The sequence below is a fragment of the Enoplosus armatus genome, chromosome 8 (genome assembly GCF_043641665.1).
Source record: "Enoplosus armatus isolate fEnoArm2 chromosome 8, fEnoArm2.hap1, whole genome shotgun sequence".
In the NCBI taxonomy this organism is placed as follows: domain Eukaryota; kingdom Metazoa; phylum Chordata; class Actinopteri; order Centrarchiformes; family Enoplosidae; genus Enoplosus; species Enoplosus armatus.
The window spans coordinates 3,608,522-3,626,285 of record NC_092187.1 but is presented as its reverse complement, the minus strand read 5'-3'; the positions used below and the strand labels follow the sequence as shown (position 1 = coordinate 3,626,285).

At 40.5% G+C, this 17,764-nt stretch overlaps 1 protein-coding gene across 1 annotated transcript in view; it reads left to right on the top strand.

Annotated features, from left to right (window-relative positions):
• The first annotated feature begins 2,978 nt into the window (after positions 1-2,978).
• The window catches only part of LOC139288398 (guanine nucleotide-binding protein G(I)/G(S)/G(T) subunit beta-1), a 34,571-nt gene continuing 19,785 nt past the window's right edge, over positions 2,979-17,764 (top strand). The window contains exon 1 of the mRNA XM_070909679.1: positions 2,979-3,325. The gene's annotated coding sequence lies outside the window, so the exon portion shown is untranslated. The remainder of the gene's footprint in view (positions 3,326-17,764) is intronic.

Sequence of the window (17,764 nt, the reverse complement as noted above, 5' to 3'; positions counted from 1 at the left end):
ACATTCCAGTCTTTAAATGAATTGATATTTATAGAATAATCCAGTACTGACAACAGCACCAATATTTGTCATCTAGATTTTTTTTTACAGCATTACTCAGTCACAAGATGACCCCTCCCTCCATAAACTCCTAACGGTGTCCAACCCTGTGTGAACTAGGCCCAGTGTATGTGAACAGCAGATGTCAGTAATGCCTCAGAACGGACCAATAGGATCTGACCTCTCTCAGAGATACATGCTGTAAGCATTTATCAGAGATTGTAGGAGATTATGCTAAATCAGATTACTGTACCCCAACCTGCCTATAAAAAGCAAGGTCATTATGAGCTTAGCCTCATGTAATGTCACTCGTTCTATGAAATGTATGAGATCATATTAGGCAATATTTGTGTTGCCATTTTGCCTCTTTTTCTAATCTGATTTCTCCTCTGATCTCTAGCTAATGCTGCGAGATAGTGCTACTTACAGTCTCTGCTCTGCTGAAGGGAGGTGTATGTGTGTGTTTGTGTGTCTCTGTCTGCCTGTCTATCCCTGTGTGTGTGTGTGTGTGTGAACACAACCCATCCAGTTAATGAATGTGACGTTATAAAATAATGCAGGAGAGAAAAAAATGCTCATAAAAGTCAACTTTCTTAGAGGCCATGCCCATACAAAGTATTCCATGTATGTGCAGTTACCACATTAAAACATGTCAGACCATCATACTTATTGTCACCGTTTTACTTTTTATTTATCACAACCACATCTGAGCTTACGTTGACACAGAAAGCACATCGAGGTGTGGATTGTTCTCTTTCCGCTCTCCTCATCAAAAGGGCTGAATGCAGACAATAAGCTTTCTCCCCTGGGTGGTCTGAAGCTCTGCTAAAGAAGCTTCACAACACATGTATGCAGACAGGCAGGCAGGCAGGGGTGTATCCAGGGGCAACTAAATCTCACCAGCATTAACCTGGGCAGATGAGTCCCGCTGGAAACCCACGCCCAGAACCCTGCCACACACACAGGGGCAGTGTTTTCAACCTATGCTGTTTTTACAGGCAATAACCAGTGAATACATAAAAAGAAAGCTAAATTATGGTCTCTAAACCATGACCTTTATAAACTAACCCACCACCAATATCAACTATTTGCTTAACATACACTAAAACTGTCAGTGAATGGGTTTTGGTGGGTTTTCACTCTCTCACACGCATGCATGTGTGCACACGCCCCTCCATACAGTACTGTACACTTACTATGGAGAAGGTACCTCTTATATATGCACTAATGTGTGGTTGCAGAGCTGACCATCCCTCAGCAGAGGATTGTTCATACAGAACTGGCAGGAGCACACATACACACAATCAGGTGGAAATTCAAATTACTGAGTCAGAGGATAAATTGATGGATAATTTTAATTTACACATGCTTTTTCAGAGTGCAATAATGAACCGTTTTTGACTTTTTCATTTCTTCCTCATCACCACATTCACACAAATGATTATTCTTTATATACATCGATATTTCAAATTCAGTGTGATACATGCTGGCTCTTACCCATTTTACATTTCAAAAATACAATGACTGTCAGTGCAAAATGGCAAAACAGATCTGGCACAAACAGTACATCCCTAAATGCTGGGCTACAGTAGACAGAACAGCACTCTCTCAGGAGCGTTCTTCATCCAAACCATAGCTGATGATGCTTTTGTCTTCCCTCATCGGACCAAGCCCATACACACTTTGTGGTCCCGGAGGACCACAAAGTGTTCCATGTCTCCAAGTAACGCCTTAACCCACTGAGCATTAACCCCTCCTCTGAGCACTCTACCTAGACTACTGGTGATAATGATCAAGTCATTGCTGTGCTGTGATGGTCCACCCACAAGAAGTAAATCCCCACTGATTTCCTAGCTTGAACTAGAGCACAGGGACATCAGTACATAAAGCAGAAAGTATGAATATCCAGAGAATATCACTTGTCAACAAAAACTTCCATTGCCAGTTTATACTCACCACATTTCTGGGGACAGTGGCAGTGTAATCAGTGTACATGTACAAATATACAAATACAGTACAAATGTAAATTTGACATAAATCAGTGTAAGGGAAATTGGCCCTGAATGTTCTACTGGTGGGATTTTTATTTATTTATTTATTTTTTAGAAATGTCTGTCAGGTTAATTTCTATTCTGCAATTGCTTCTTGGTTTTTTTTGTCTTCATAGTAACACTACAAGATCAAAAATGTATATTATATTGAATGTACATGTAGTAAAGTTGTGTTTTGGATTTAGCCATGCATGCTGACAGGGAAGTGCATGCACTCCTTTAGTTAAATATGTGGCGCAGTCTGTTTTGGTTTGCAAATAAGGCGGTGTTATTGGCTTGAAGTAGCGGTCATAGTTCTGACATGACAGTCACATTTTCCTGGAGTTCTCAAACATGTTCACGCCACAGACTCACAGAAATATATCACTTTTGGCCATATATCCACTTTAACATGATCCCAGAGTCTTATATAGGCACATTTATTTGGGATAGTATGCACTGTGTATGAAGTATGAAGAATGCCATAGGTAAAACTCATGAATATACAAAAGTAATTCCTAAATATTTAAATAAATGATTCCTGGTTAATTTTAGTGAACGTATCCCCAAGAACCTGTAGAGCTCTGTAGGCCAGTTTCAGAATCACTGGCATTTAAACAGGGGCTGGTGTACAGAGAGGTTGTTGTTCTAGCCTACTTTAGCATGGAAAATGCTCATTCTCGGGTCACATTTGATATGAACTCTTTAAATGAATAAAGTTGTAAAATTAAAAGCATTGTTTTGGAAGGTAAACGTTATCTAGGTGTGTTGGTGTTACCAAAAATGGCAGTATTTCCTGATCTGTTGGAGTGGTCGCCGACCCTTCGCCGTGCGTTGTGACGCTGCCGTAACGTGGGGTTTCCCAGACCTGAGTGCAGGGTTACCGCGCCCATCTCTGCTGTTTGATGGCCGGAGGAAGAAGCGACTGAGATCCTGGCGTGAAGGAAGAAAAAAGAGGGACGACGACGGTGGGAAAGACAAGAAGGGATTTTTGCTTTGAGTTGGAATTTGCGTTGAAACGGAAGAACGCTCAAACGGGACTCTGACACGTTTATCTGAGTGAACACCGCCTTGTCTCTACGCCTCTGTGCCGGTGTGTCTCCCCCCTCGGCGGGTCAAAAACTGGGTTCGGGGAGTGCCGCTCCTCGGTAGCTAAACTAGCTAAATCTGAGCGCCTGGGCGGAGAGAGGAGAGACAAGATTTTGCTGTTTCCAGTCAATGTGATATAAACAACGGATACCTTCGACTGAAAGAGGGTAAGGATATGTATTGATATTTGAAATTGCGCTTCAGGAAATGCATTCAGTGTCTGCAGTTGGCTAGCCTGTCGAGCAGGGAAGATGAACGAAAGGGGTTAAACTGGGTTGAGTGGCTCCTCCGTTAGAGTTAGCTGCCGTTAGCCTGCTGCTAGCTAGTCGTTGCTGGCAAGAGAGTGGGTGGGGGTCACTGTTAGAGAAACTTAACGCACTGCGTTAACCCAGGTGTCAATTGACCTGAACATTATTGAACTGTTTTTATATCTAATGGTTCTATCCGGCAAGATGGTAGTTAATAGCCAGTGGTAATATTAATTAGAAGGTTAGTTGGTGACAGCTCGGTAGGTTAGCCAGCACCCCTCTCCAACGTCCGGGTATCTTTCTGCCTCTCTTAAGAAATACACTGTTTAACTGTATCAGTTTTGCTTTAGTAGCCAATTTACTCAAGCAGTATTTCAATTACGGGTTCACTCAAGACATAATATTGATCCCAATTAACACCAACATTTTGGATCTGTATGGCGGCCCACATTTTTTCACATCTTTGCTCTATAGATAGCCAGTGATTACCTGGTAAGCTAATTGGTCGCACATTTGCTACTCTGTTTATTCTTGACTAACCATAGCCGAGCTGTTTAAGATGACCATTACATAGTTGCAACTTCTTACGCGTGCATAACTCAAACATACGTGAACAGAGTTTGGATTTTCTTCCACTCATGTTGAAAATTTGTAGCATCATGCAATTGACAACGAAGGGAGTCTAAAAATGGCTACTTCACCAACAGAATCACCACCACCCCCACTATTCCGTAGCCAGTCCATACAAGTTAGCCAGCAGTGGCCATAGCCTACGTTTACAGCCTGGTATAGCTGATATGGGAGTGTATATCCCGAACATTGCAGAAGGAAACATTTGCCAGTATCCTTAGTGAATACGAACGGTGGTGGTGTTGTTGTTGAGTGCCGCTTTTATGTAAAACTCGTCCATTGAAGCGTAAATATTTGCCTTGCTAAAATTATTTACGTAATGTCGAATTTCCCTGCTGTGGACACATATTCGACAGGCTATATTTAAACGAACTAGTTGAACTAACATCATTTAATTCGGTGAATAGAAACCAAACCATCATGGATTATGGCTACTGTATGTCACTGCTATATGCTATATTCCCACGTCTAGTCTGCAGAGTCAGCCATCCAGTCATCCACTGATAGTGCTGAAAATGAAATGGCTAATTTGTTAGCGCGATTCTTACCTAGAATGCATAATGCATAAAAAATATTTTAAAAATTGCATCTATTGCCAAGTGGTAACATAGCTGTAAGATCACAATGAAAAAATGATAACCAGCGTCAGTTTGCCATCACACAGTTCGGCCTTAATTTGAACTTCTTCTTTTAATGATGTGAAGACGAGACTGTCTAATTGGATTTTGACAATCTGTTTATCTCGATCACGGGTCTGTTGTAGGGCAAGTTGTTAGCAGCTACAGTAACCATGCCCCACCGGGCCGCGCAGCTCCATAGTATTTCAAGCTTTAGCCCGGAAAACGGGCACGCTTAATCCACGATGAAGCATCAAATCTTTGTCAGCACACCAGCATAAGGTGTCAAAGTGGAAGAGAGGAGTTCGGAGATTTTTATTTAGTGGTTACTATTTCGAAATGCGGTTTAGCAACGACTCAGATGTGCTGTCGCAGGAAGCCGAGCTGAGCGCCTCCTCCAGCGCCGAGGCGAGAAGTTATTGACCAGCAGTGTTAAAATATTGCATCTAAAGAATCCGTTATTGAAATTAGCCGATTTTTAGTCGTTTCAGGACATTTTCTGCGTTTCTCAAAAGAGCTATTTGTATTTACTGGTTCACAAAGATGAATTCATTTTGCCAGTGTGCCCCCTCCCTCCGCCTCCTCGAATGAATGGGTTCCTGTATTCAGGGCCCAAGCAGCTGCAATGAACAAGATGGCGTTCAAAGCCTTTTTCATCACCGCTTTTTCTCAGACTGAGAGAGACAGCTGCCGAGCATCGGATGGGTTCAGGCTTGGCAGAGTAGATTTCTTTGATTTCCACATCGTAAAAATGTACTGAATGCATTTGTATTAAAAAACGTTTTAAAGCTGATTGGATTCCTGGTCAGATGTATCCAGTATGTGCACCTCAGATGCAGGACAACATGGTGGGGAAGGGGTGTTGTGCATCTTGACTGTGAACCTGAATACCAGGGAACATGGCAACTATGATAAATATTTGTATGACTTTATAAGAAATAAACATTTGATTTACATATTTTGATATTATACTTAATGTCTGATTTTAAACCGCTGTAACCACACCTCAGGGAAATGGAGCATATTTTAACAAAACAAAAACTGAGGTTTGAAATGCAGTGATTTCCCCCCCGCATATTCTAAATAAAGTTGAATAAATGTCACATTTATTTAACTTTATGTCAAAACCTTTACATGTTCTGTGGGCTGTTAAACTCTAGTATAGTAGTATAAGTATGTGGTCTTTTATATTTTTATTTTGGCTATGTAGCTTATCACTTTGGTTGGAAGTGTTGCAAATTCAATTCAATTCAATTCGTGTTGCAAATTTCCAATGCCACTGAATTTCCTAATTACATTTACATGTAATTGTCAAATATTGACTCAAAACTCCCAATACTGATATTTTTTTAAGAGCTTATTTTTTCTGTCCTGGTAATCACTCACAGGATGGTACCACCACACCTGAGACAGCACTGTTACCGCAGTCTCTGTGATATCTCTCTGCTTCTCTGGAATTTAAGATTTTGCTGTGATTCATCAGATTATTTATTTGAGAACAACCTGTATGCCATCCAAGAACATCCAGTTACCAAACTAAGCATAAAACATCATTCCATTTAATGTTGATCAAATTTTGTGACCTGGATGTGACCCACAGTATACTGACATGTATTTGACATTCTGTCCAGTGGCCCTGGTGGACAATGATGGCATAATATGTGGGCATTTCTGAAAAATGTGTTGATGTCTATGCAATGATACAAGTGGTGTATGACAAGCCTGTCTGAAAGCCTTCATGTCAGTAATGTGTGTCTGAAGGACATTTGTCCCTGGGTTTGTACACAATAGAACTTGTCAGTCGGGTGTCACCACAAGATAATGACCATGTGTTTAAAATTTGATCCTGCTGATGTGTATTTTTTTCTTTTTTAATCCGCAAGTGCAGGATATGAATGGGATTAAATTCTTAGTCTGTGGATTTCACTCTTTGGGATTATGTGGCTTTGGTCAGTGATAGTGCTGATTTCTCTTCACCTCTGATATGATTCTGCTTTTAACTGTATTTCCACTAGGTGTTTTTTAAAAGGCAGAAACTTTGCTAACAAGCACCTGGGGGGAAAAAAATCTACAGGTACTGGGTAAAATGCACCAACAATTTGGTAGCCAGCACTATGCTACTGCAGAGAAATGTATAGTTCTAAAAACATTCACATATAAATACAGGTGTTAAAGTACATGCATACCCAACTTTTGAATACAGTGTACTATACACTATAGACATAGTTATGTTTAGTGATAGTTGCCCTAATATCTCTACCCTTTTAAAAGTTTGTAAAGACGCTCTCGTGTCATCCAATTTGTTCAGAATCCCCATCCAGTCCTACAGAGCAGCAACATCAATAGCTATGCTTGGAACGTTTTACACTATGATGGCATAGGTGTTTAATAACAAGACTCAAATAAACAGGGTTGCACAGAATTCACATTAGCCCAAGCAACTGACAGCCACATCTTTGGTTCTTCAACTATCTGGCTGTGACTGTTGATACCATATTGTCCAAAGATAAGCACTTAATGCAATTTATCAATCTAACGTTAGATAAACCTTAACATAACTATATTAAAACAAAAATAAAGAAATGTTAAATCTCATGATTTGTTTCTCTCAGAACCTCGCTGCTTGTTCCAACAGATGGGTCTGCTGGTGTTTAAGACTTTAAGTTTTCACTCCATGTGCATTATTGGATGGTGCTGCTTCAGATGTTAAACCTTCTTGTCTTGATTGGCACAGTTTTGGGGCAGAGTAAGTCTGTTTTGTGTTGCACTTTAAGTGCCCCAGTCGTGTTTAGGATGGTCTTATTGACTTGTGTGGCTGGACGTGCTGTGAGTAGCCAAAGTATCACCAGACCACCGATGTGTGACCACTTGTATGTCTAGTTTATCCACGAATGTTCTTTACATTTAGGGTTGTTACTTTAGGCACTGACACTTGAAGTTTCCTCCGATGAAGCACTCCTGTCTTTCTATCCAACTTTTTTACCAAAACGACAACATGTGGTGTTTAGCTAATTCAACCAATCCCACTGTGCCTCTGTAGGGACGTGGGCTGTTTGTCCCTGACAGACTGCCATAGGATTGGTTAGAAATAACTTCCTCTGTGTAATTCAGTTCTAAGTACGTTGTCTGGCCATGTCACGTATCAACAGTATATCAGATGTTTGTTTCTGCTAAATTTCTTATGGAGGAATGAATTTCTACCCCGATCAGTGGTTATATTGTTATAATGCCCAGCCAATTAGCAACACTGGACAAGAAATATTGTATTTGAAACTGTCAAACTGTGTCAACATTGTTCAACCCAAGTCAGGTAATGTTATGTCTGGAAATACTGTAGCTTTGACCAACATGCTAACACATCTGCAACAGTCACCCATATATCTTAATGCAGGAAGGCATAAACGCGTTGGTGTGCAAGTGTGACTGCAGATGTGCTACTATATTTAATTGTATAGAACATAGGATGTAATCATAATGTAATGAAAGTGCCTGGCACAGTAATGTTTTTCACATAGTTTTGTTATTAAGAACAGTAACATGTTGCTTTTTTGCAATTCATATTCCTCAATTTGTATAACAAGGATTATGTCCCGTAAGTTGCTGTTTAGTCTAAAAGTGCGTTCTTTGTTTTTCTTGCTATGCAGGAAGTATAACTAACTGACCCCACAACTGCAGTACATATTGAACCCTGACTTTCACGCGGAGTGACACCCCTTCACTTGAACTTACCAGGACATCTGGCCAATGTGCTCTCATAAAATAGCTTTTTGTCATTTTACTTTGTTTCTTTTTTTGTTTTTGCTGTTGTATGCAGTTATGTCAATCAACCTTATATACTCATGTGATATGATTAACCAGTTTGTGGTAAGTATCATCGAGTCTGGTGCCTTTCTGAAAACTTTAAACTTGACCATATTCACATGTTCAGAGGCACAGTCAGGTGGAGTGTTCTATACAAAGGATGCAGGGGGCCAGAGGCCATTGTAATTATCTTAATAATTTTGAAACAAAAAGGGCACTGGCTCTTTTGAGAGGCCTAGTGGATAATATGTCCTCAAGTGAAAACATTGCAGGCCACTTGTGGCATGTCATCCCACTGTAGGTTAAGTGCCTCAACACTCAATTTTCCTTGTTCCTTATTCCATTATTTTAGTTAGAAAAAAAGACAGCATGTCTGCTAATACATGGGCCTTGGCTTATCCATTGTTCTGTGCTCTTGAAGGCGTAGCTCTCTTCATCAACTAGCTTCTTGTTGGATCTTAATTTAAATGGACCATTAGTGGTGGCCTCTGCATTATGGCTTCCATTACTTCACTCTTCGGTCTGGTGTATTGTGGTTTAGCAATCTAAATCCTTTTTCCTCTTCACTCACTAAGCTTCCTACAGAACACAACTGAAACGGTTTCATCAGGGTGTGTTGCACATCCATAGGCAAATGTGGGGCTAAAGATTGTGTAACTGCTGCTCTCTGTTGCTAGGTCGCCTTTTCAACAATACCTGGGTCGGAAGCTTTCTAAGGAGTTTGTAAAAACATATTTACAGTGGTACTGATGATTAATCTAGTTTTATTAGATATATGCACACCATACACACTACACATCTCTGTTTGACATACACATTTAAGCCTAAGTGCCAGCTCCAGTATACTATTTTCAATATCAAATTTGGCCAGTAAAATGCCAGTACACTCAACAACAGGAGGTCTGTCCCTCCACACCAGAATAAGGTGGAGTTTGCGAGCTGAAGGGGATGATGCTGGAAATATTACCAAAGGTGAAATCAAAAACAAAGACAACAGGAGGAGGAACTTGGGGCCTTTACCTGCATCTCAAGTGAAGGAACCTAGGTCTAAATTTAGTATCTGAGCCACTGTTCCTGTCCCACAAAAAGCCCCTGCTCCAGAGTACTTTCTAAAGACCCAGGAACTAATATATTTTGAGTTTGCTGTACTGAGTGTCACGGACTGGTCAAATGCAAACCCAGAAGCTGCTACACTTGTACAGCATTTAATCACATAGTAAGCAAGTGCTGGTTGATGGTAGTATTAATATTAGGACTATGAGTGGACATTTCTTGTAGTGTTTATTAACATTAAAAAGTTATGCGTTGACTTAGTGACTAATGTCTAAATACTGCAATAAAGAGAGAGAGCGAGTGAGTGGCAAATTTCTTCACTTACAAAAACTTAATGTAATTTGTTGCATGAGGAATGTATTTCAGACACCATATAGTGGTGTATTCTGTACTTAATATCTGGGCCATGAATCTGGCCGATACATATGATAATTCTCCTTCCGTATCTACCTGAAAGACACACCGGTGCTATTGAGTATATTCTGCATAGAGGTTAATCAGTACAGAAAACCTAGTGGGCCTAGTGAGGGAAATTGAAGCTGCACAATGTGGAAAACGTCAACGACAAACTGCATATTTGTCATTCTGGCAGCTGATTCTGAGGATAGATTTCTTCCCAACTCGTCTGGCATTGACTCATCTTGTCACACTTGGTCCACCTCTACCCAATTTTAAAATGATAGAAATCAGCAGGTTACTGGGAAACAAGCACAATGTGCAACTAATCACATGACATGCTAACCAATTGCTATTGTGCATTGGGGCGGGGAATGACCAAAAAAAACTCTGACTGGAGGCCTGAGATCATAGTGCAACTGTAGCCCAATGGAGGGTTTTTCTTTTTGGAGATCGCAAACCTGCATTTCTGCCTGTGGGGACAGGGCAGGTTTGATTCTTGGATGTAATATACTGCCACCCTTACTGTGGGCACTAGCGTAGCAAACCCCACAGACACTACCACTACCCTGAACTGGCTGACACCAGGAAGTTTATTTCAACACAAACAATCACATCTTCAACACACATTATTATTAGCACAGACCGCATGTGACCAACCACATGTGTGCACTGCTCCCATGTCAAGGTTGTAATGCAAAACGCAGACAATAAGTATCTTCACCTTGACTCCAGAACAGAGGGCACATTGGAGGAGGAGTTAAGGACACTGGGTAGTATATTACACATTACACTTAGCTTGCAAGTACATGATTGTTCAAGTATCTGGCAAGTTTTGGTTTAGGCGATTTCTCTCTTATACCCCTTTCAGATCCTCAGTGTTGCAGGTCGAACACCTGTATATGAAAGGGTGAACGCAAACCATCTCCACAACAGTCCTCCTGACCAGGGCGGAGGGTCAACTTTCGTGCTAATGGGATCCTTGACACATGTTGTCATCTAGTAACCTAATTAGTTGTAATGTGAGGTATGACATAACCGTCACTCCATATTGACTTTTGTCTGTTAAATATCACAGTCCCCAAATAGAGAGAAAATGAGCATATATGGACAAGAGGACAGAAGTGAAACTGAAAACTAGCTTTTATTTGGTAATTCTGGTTTGTCAGTGAAGTATATGGAACTACGCTTCTGACTGGTGTCTCAGCCAACAGTCACAACCAGAGATTAACCTGTGATGGCTGTCTCACAGAAATAGGTCCAACACAGGTTGAATGCCCACGCAGTATATCCACATCATACACGTCTGCAACAGTACGGGGTATTTTTTGTCATATCAGTGTTTGAAATGGACCAGACTTGTTCAAGCAATTGGAAACCATCTCGCAGCAAGGTGGCGGAAAGACCTGCCAAATACATATTCTGACAATTTGACTTTTGTCCCACTTTAACCTACACAAACTACATTTGTGTACCTGAATCTCTGTTTTGCTTAATACCTACAAACTGTTTGTAGGTTTTGTTTTGATTTGTTGTTCTTTTTTTGTCCCCAAGATATCCCCAGTGTCAACATTAGAGAGGAAGGAAATTCTACGTAAAGTTTTCCCACTGTAGATTTGTGTGTAGTTTGACTGTAGGTGCTGTTATGCATACATACTTTGTCACCACTGGCCAAAAGGTCTTGGCCACTGTTTTGAATACTCAAAGTAACTGGCACCAGGGCCGCTTAGTGACCCCCACACACAAGCCTGTCACCACTCAGACACCATGTAACCCTGGTGAAAGCCCATCACAAGCCCTAGCAGTGCTTTGCATGTGCACCTCAATCCCCTGCTCTGCTTTGAATAGAGACTGTCTCTCTGTCTATTTACATTCTAGCCCTTACATTTGACTGCCACGGGGAAAATGTGACCAAACCTGAATCCCGAGATGACTGGTAAAGACAGCCAGTATTAATGAGTTTTCTTCCTCTTTAAAGCAAGAAAGGCCATAGTCACTTGAGCAAAAGAGTGGGCTAGCTGTCATGTGACTCTTCACACACACTTGTTCCTCTCTTAGAAGCTTGGAGAGAAAGCACGGGGGGAGGGGTGTGATTATTAATGCAATCAAAGGAGTGTATTTTATGTTTTAAATAAAGTCATGCTTTTGGCTTTGGGCTAGCCTGACCTTCCTTTCCTTTTTTTTTTCTTTCTTTTTTTTTTTTTATCTATCTCACTCATTTCCCTGTATGAAAAGCTGGTTGTGCAGCTGTCCTGAGCACAAAACATACCTTTGTTAATGTATGTGACTGTTTTCATTTTTTCTCTTTTCAACGTGGATTTCTTAATTGTTTTCATGCCATGGCATTTTCAAATAATCGGCCAACATTAATGCTAGCCTATGGCATCTGTTTGGCTTGTGCCTTGTGCTCCTTTTTCTGTTTTTTTCTGTGTTGTGATGGTCAGATGGTTGTTGAATTATAATGTCAGATATTTGTTTTCATTAGGTAGTTTTTCCTGTTGGGAGTCAGTTATTCTACAATAGCAAATGCCTCCTATTTCTACCAACAATGCACCCTGTCAAGTAAGAGCACACCACATCATGGAATGTTTCACTAATCAATCAATTAAACTCCACTGTCAGCCCCATTGATGTTATGTCCCCTATCATCAGACATTACCCACAGCAGGCAGCCGCATTGAGGGAGCACACATATAAAATTGTACACAGTTAAAGGTACAGTTTACCCAAATTCCACATCTAGCTTCAGGAATGTTTGCAGGTAGGCCCAAGCATACTTTAAGTCACAGTGGAACAGCTGTGATAAAGGACATGTGTCACAATACCTTACTTTTTTAAATATAAAGCCATCTTCTAAAACAAAAGGTTTTAACACTCAAATAGAACAATTTTAACAATCAAACAGTTAAGTAGGGATGTCCTGTGCTGATGAGCAGGATCAGAAATGAGCTGATAAGTTTTTTTGGGTTACCTTATTTCAAACCTAATCCATTTCTGTTATAAAAGGACAATATAGTGGAATGTCTGCTGACATTCAGTGTTGTGTGCAGTTGAACTTCAGAGTGCACAACAGGCAGTAGTTTCAATTATCATATGTCAATGCAACAGGAGCTGCACTGGGTTTTAAAAATGCTTCGTCAGTTTGCCTCTAAATAGAGGTTCAATACCCTGCCCTAGTTTCAGGTAGGGTTTAAAAAATACATTGTTAAAATACAGAGATCTGCATTAAAACTTTTATATTATATGTTTATATGGTATATGTAGAACAAAGCACTTGTTTGGCACATGTAGTTAACAGAAAAGATATGAGGAAGGCAGCAGGAAGTAATGGGTAGTACCACTAGCAATTTTAAAGTCTGTGGCACATCAGCATTTTAAGAGCTGTGGGTTGAGGGATCTAAGAACGGTGCTTGTACCTTTTGTTTTTTGCTTGACCTGTGCAGTGTCTCAAGGGCCTGGAGCCTATCCCAGCTCACATTGGGCAGTAGACGGGGTACACACAAGACACGTCTGTCACATGGCTAACACCTATATAGAACTATTCATACACAATTACATACGCTTTGTGGGTGAGTTAGAGTGACCAATACACCTAACCTTGAGCCTATTAAAAATTCCATAAATCATAGAGGGTTTAACATGGCATCGATTAGCATACTTTCAGTAACAGACGCAAGGTAACTGCATTGTGTCATTGACAGTACGTTGCTTTTCTTAAGCTTTTGGGTAGTGTGACTGTTCTTCAGGAAATGCAAGGGTTTCACCATACACTTATTGCCCCTGGCTCCAAGTCCGCTGATGTGGAAAGGTTTTTGTGTCACACATACAGCTCCAATATGTCCTGTAAAATGCTTTTTTTGTAAAGCCTGCCCTTCACCCCTCCTGATCTATGAGGCTTCAGTGGACTTAAATTATATCACATAAATTGAAAGAATACAAAGCAAAGTGTGTCAGGAGTTAATGCATGTGTCATTCTTCTGGGCCCATGTTTGTCCTCTATGGATGTTTCAGTGGCCATATGTTATCTTGACACAAATAGCTGAATAATGCAGCCATCCTTCTGGTAGGATTTGGATTGGTAGACTTTACATAAGAATGGAGGGTACCACATTCACCCCAAAACCATTCAGGAAAAAGGTAAAGGCAGCCTCTTCAGAAAATTTCAGTTCTGCACTGTTTAATTTTTCTGTCTGGTGCATTGTGCCGCTAAACTGAGTGGAACATCATGATCAGAAGTGTGTCAGCTTATGCATACTCATTTGTAGCCCCAGGATTTTGCTCTACTTTCAATGGAGCAAAATGGGTTTTGGGGCCTGAGGCTCTTCATTTTCAGTTTAGCTATTCTTCTTCAGACCCAGAAGGATTTGAAATCCACCTACTCAGACAGTGATTAAAGGAAACATCCACAGCTTGTCAACCTTTGCTCGTTGGCTGCTGTATATCATTAGAAGGAGTGGCCAGTACATGGCATGGTTTTATTGCTACTTAAGTAATCCAGTCCCTTCACTGTATTTTTTGTACCGCCTCTATTATTGTGTTTCAGAGAGGGAGTGTTTGTATTCAGTGTCACAAACTTTCCACCATATTATTTCTATGACGTACCCTTGTGGCTGTGTCTTTGTGAATATTTTCGTAAAACGTCTTTTTAAAGCAAGCTTTGTATCTTAGACGATGCACAAAGTTGTTTTACCTGGAAAAAAGATTAACAGCTTAAAAAGAATTACCATTAAGGCTGCACAGTTTGTGGTGTTGAGCATTTGAAAAAGCACAAATGAACGGAAAACTAACCCATCAGAGCTGTCATGCATTGTTCAGTTAGATTGCTGTGTACACAATACTGTGAAAAGTGGCATCACGTTTAAGTATAGATTAAAGTATGATCCACAATTTCAGCTATGTTCACAAGGCAAAGATATACTTTGTTTCCAATTAACTGAGTGATTAAATTTGACAACTATAAAAATTAGTACCCAGTTTTCTAAAGTCTTGTCCAACAAAGTAAACAGTGGCTGGGTCACGATCACAAATCAGTGTCCATCAACAGTGATGCTTTTTTAGCAGTTTGACATGCTAGGTTAAGTGGAAAACCTTTTTTTTTTTTTTTATAGAAAACTATTTTCATATTCAGCCAATTACATTAGTCAAAAACTGTATTATTTTTGTATTGGTATTGAAACTATTTTCTGACACCTTCATTAAAACATTCCACAATACCTTCATTCATACTGATGCGAGCCAGACATGGAGAGTAAGGTTCACCCTCCACGGTGCTGTAGTTTCTTTTTCTTTGATAGAAAAACACAGTGTGTGTGTGTGTGCGTGTTGGAGAGAATGACAAAGTGAGTTGGATTGGATGGGGCTTTTAAGAAATGTCCTGGAGCAATCCCCTTCTGTCTTCTCTTACTGCATCATCAGCCCCCTTGTTCCTGCCTTCTTTGTGACCTGGTTGTGTTTCATCTACATTTACCATGCATCACTTCCCCACAGCACTTAGACGGACCCTCACCCCTCACCCACCAACTAGACAAAAAAAAAAAGACACGCACTTATAGTATCATTTCGCCTCCGTTTTGCACTAGTAAAAATGGTCAACGTTAGATGCCTTTAAACACAAAAAATGAAAATGGACATAAGGTAACATTTTTAGTAGGAATGTTCTGATCATGGTTATTACCTCACGATGAGAGTCTATACTGAGTAACTGCCAATACCGTTGTTGTACTCTTATACATCATCCAGCTTCACAGTGCACATTTAGCCTTAAGTAGGGCTACAGTAAATTAGTAAAGCAATGCGATGTGGCAGTAAGGTTTGGACAGGATTTGGACATCATCTCTCCATCCCCAGAATGAAGTTCCAATGCATTATTTTTGAACCAAGAGCAAAACTTTAGTGGTGTGGTCCACCTCAGAAAAGTTGGGGATGGCATTATTAAGCCCACCCATTAGGTCCATGAAAATGTCTGGAGATTTGGATCAGGGTAGTTTACTATTGTAAACTGCCAGCTGTTACATTTGGCATTACTTTCACTGATCATAATGTTGCAGTTTAGTAGTTAGAACTAGTCAGAGGTTAAGCTGTCACTACTGGTTAGACTGGAGGTGCTGAGCACAGTAGGAGATTTTCCTAACTCAAAGTGAGAGAGCACAGGGGTGGGAGAATGCTTTTAAATATTGCAGAGTCTTCTTCCTCTGGATGGATGGATGGAGAGTAGAAGAAGAAAAAAATGAGGTGGCTTCTCTCCAGACAGAGTGCTTTTCTAAAAGCCATTCCAGTTGCATCAAGACCTGAAAGTGCAGTCCCATTGTAAGCCAGGAATAGGGGTTTGAGAGCTGTCTACCATTGCACCATTCTGGCTTTGACCCAGGCACAATGTTTGTGACCATTTAATAAAAATTGACATTTGAAAACAGCACAGCTGTTTGCCTATAGTGTGACATACATTCTGCTGAAACAAATGAAAGCTGTGGCAAAATTGTATTTTAAAAGATGCATTTTTGCATTATTCTCCTTAAATCCGTCTCTGCAATGATCACAGATGGGGCATAACCATAGCATATACCCAGCTACTTGTTGCCAGATACTTTTAGAAAGTGTATGGCCTGCCTTTTAAAGGGAAAACAATAGGTCTAATTATTAAACCCCCAGTTACATTGCATACAAAGGCTGTTAGTAATAGTAATGACAAGTAGTGACCCACAGGCCACCAACTGCAGACTATACACAGAAAATGACAGATGATCATTACAACAAGCTCAACCACACTGATAAAAAAGTAAATGTAATAAAAGTAGTTGGTTCCAAAACACGAGTTGCTTGTTTACATGGTCTCCTCCCTGATATGGACTTGGTTGGTCTAAAATGTTAAGCTTGATTTGGCCAGAAACCCAAATTCCAAATGAAATGTGTACATTTTTGTTGATTGTGTTGGACAGGTTGAATCACCACCACTGGATTATATTTTACAAGTCCCGAGTGTATTTCTCTGCTTATGCACAAATTCAAAACTAGTCTCTCTCTTTACACTATGTGCATTTAGCATGAATAAGTATGTTCAAAGTATAGTTTTCACTCATTCACTTAATGAAATCAACAATTCTGTACAAAACAGTAATTCATACTAGCTCTCATATGTATCAGGTTAATTGTGGTTATTGGTTATTGCATACCTATTGGCTTCTTTTATTCAATAATGTACTCTTAGAAGCTCAACAAAGTGACTTGCCTCATGGTATCCTCACTCAGCAACTCTGCTTCTTGCATCCAGTCAGTCTTGATTACTTGTTTATCAGCATGGGCAAGGCCTAATCTGTGTCAGACTGACCTAATTTTGTGTGAAGTGCCAGCCTATCCTCTGGTGTTGCAGCACCACACACAGCGCCTCCTGCTGATCCTCCACCCTCCTCTCTGATTTTATCCCTACATTTGTCTGTATAGCATAAGCCTGCCTGTTATTGTAATGCTGTTGATTGCATAGCCTGGCTCAAAGCCTGGGTGGACACCGGCAAGTGCAATGGTAGTAGCAGAAGCCACAGAGCAAGTGTATTTGTAAAGTGTGTGCGCTGTCGCCACATCCGCTGCATGTTTTGACAAAGGGAAGAGCAAGAGACGAGCACAGCTAGGGAAACACCCTTAAAAAGGAAACGCCTGCTTAGGGAGGCTATGCGCTCGTACGAAAGTGGAGGCAGCACACTGACACAGATGATCAGTAGCCATAGCCAGTTACTGACTTGCAACAAAAACCAGTCCCATGCATATCCTGCGGTACCTCATACTGTATGCCTCCTGGAGCAGCAAATGAACCACAACCTAAATGGCACTCTGAAGCACTAGAATTTAAGATCCTGCAGAAGAGCGAGTT